The sequence below is a fragment of the Squalius cephalus genome (genome assembly GCF_949319135.1).
Source record: "Squalius cephalus genome assembly, chromosome: 11".
In the NCBI taxonomy this organism is placed as follows: Eukaryota; Metazoa; Chordata; class Actinopteri; order Cypriniformes; family Leuciscidae; genus Squalius; species Squalius cephalus.
The window spans coordinates 8,832,958-8,835,457 of record NC_137132.1 but is presented as its reverse complement, the minus strand read 5'-3'; the positions used below and the strand labels follow the sequence as shown (position 1 = coordinate 8,835,457).

General features: G+C 36.8%; 1 protein-coding gene across 1 annotated transcript in view; it reads left to right on the top strand.

Moving 5' to 3' along the window:
- clstn2b (calsyntenin 2b) overlaps window positions 1-2,500 on the top strand; it is a 63,363-nt gene that overhangs the window by 6,300 nt on the left and 54,563 nt on the right. The window lies entirely within an intron of this gene.

Here is a 2,500-nt window from a genome sequence, read left to right as displayed (position 1 = left end):
GTCAGTTGGCGGACTTTTGTGGCTGTTCGAACACTTTCAACCACATGAGCGTTTACACTACGAAAGCAATCCGGTCAAATGCGTTTTTGATGACCTCTGGAAGTGGTGGAAAGTGGACAAGCTCAAAACGTAAAGGAGCTGATCTGGCTCTGCTCCCACATCACCTCTGTGTTACAGGCTCAAGCTGCAGGGGAGCAGTCACACTCCTTCAATGCCAACTGCTGTGCTGCTCGGGAAAATGCTGATTATAATGAGCGCTGTGGTTGGGATTGAAGCCACGAGCCTCGCTAACTAGTACTAATGCTAGCAGGTCTCAAGCTGAGGAAACCGCAGCCAGAAATATGCAGTTAATGCCAGATATCATAAAGCAAACCCTTATGTTGCAAAAATAAGACACCGAAGCAACTTTCCACAGTGAACAAATGGCTATATTGTCTATACCAGGGTCCGTACTATTTTATTTATTTTTAGGACTGGGTGTCAATACAGATTTCCTAGTTAAATTCTAAAAGTCTTTCTGTAGTAAGTGCAGGCTTTCTTGTTAATGTTAATGTTTCCTGTTTCATGTTAAAAGTTATCAACAGGGCCCAAAATATTCAGTTCAATTGCTAATTATACATGTATTATTGATATAATAATCAACACAAACAATATTACTGAAGTAAACGTCAAATGATTTATTTATATAGTGTATATCTCATCTACCTACGCTTCTATTTAAAATGTTGGGGTCAATACTCCCCCAAGAAATAAATGCAATTCTATCGAACTTTCTATTCAACAAAGAATCCTGAAAAAACTGACACTGTTTATAGAAAATATGAAGCAGCATAACTGTTTTCAACATTGATAATGATAAAATATTTCTTGAGCTGCAAATCAGCATATTATACTGATTTCTGAAGGATCATGTGGCACTGAAGACTGGAGTAATGATGCAAATTCAGCTTTGATTCACAGGAATAAAATAAACTAAAATCCATTTTTGCTGTGTTTTGGATCAAATATTTGCAGCCTTGGTGAGCAGAAGAAAATTCTTTTAAAAACATTAAAAAATCTTCCATCTAAATTAAAACGGTTGGAGTAGATTCATTAGAAACACTGATTCATGCAAGAAACACTGGCATATAGGATCGATAGGATTTTACAAATCGATATTGAGTTTGTTGAAATAAACATTGAGATGAACTGGAAAAATATTTTCTTTTTTACCTTGTCTTGTAGATTTTGTTACACATTAAAACTAAATTCCTGCTAGAAATACCCAAATACAATGTCATTTGTAAGAAGAGATGAAAAATGAGAGAAAGCGAGAGCATGCATTTGGGTGGGAGATTGGACACTCGGGATGGAGGAAAACCCATAACAGCTGCCAGCGGATTAAAACAGCTTTAAGATAGATTAACACTTTATTTCCTCGGTTGTGTGTGTGAGAAAGAGAGAAAAGCAGACCGAGAATATATTACTGTGTGTTGATTTAGCGCATTTCTAGTGGCAAAGTTATTAGTCTTGCAGGATATACAGGAGCTGAAATGCTTTCAACGGTTAAATGAAAGTCCTACTTATGTTCCATGTCTTTCAAAAAGAAGTCGATTTTTAGTGATTTGGCCTGGTTTCTCCCAAGGTTTTTTATCTCCATTCTGTCCTGGTGGAGTTTTGGTTCCTTGTCAATGTTGCCTTTGGCTTTTGGCTTGTTTAGTTGGGGACAATTAATATTCAACAATATTACTGATCTGCCTGCAGTGACACCATTATTTGAGAACTGAACTGAGCTGGACGAGGACATCCCTGTTTCTCTTGAGCGGCTGTATAGATAAATGAACTAAATTAAGAACTTTTTCACAACAGAAATGAACCATCACTGAACGAACTTAAGCTGGACTATGCCACTATTTTCTTCTAGATCTGCTGTATAACAGAAACAAACTTTGTTGCATTATGTTCCTGTTATCACTGTAAAGCTGCTTTGAAACAATCTGTATTGTTAAAAGCACAATATAAATAAAGGTGACTTGACTTGACTCCGTTCAATCTCACACTCCCCATTTGCCTCATCTTTCTTTCTGTCCTCCATTCTTTACCTCTCTCTCTCCTGTGCTTCCCTCAGCTTTAGTTGGTCTCTCTGGGACATAAAACAAGTAAATGATATGGCCCTGACCTTCAGAGAGCACGCTTTATTTCTTAAGATGAAAAATAGTGGATGGAGAAGAAGGTGAGAGAATATCAGGTGCACATGTGGGTTGACCTTTTCAAAGAGTAATTCACAAGAGACCGTACATTAATTACAAATGATTGTATATTTTCATTTGCCCTGTTTCTGTCACTAATGTATTCAGTCAGCGCCTCTGAATAGAAATCAAACAACATAGCTTGTATGTGGTCTTAAAGATCAAAATGTGTTAAAATATGTTTTTATATCTCATATTGCATTATACATTTGTTAAATTAACCCACATAATTCATACAACATAAAAATTGAATGGCTGCTGCAAGCCGTCGG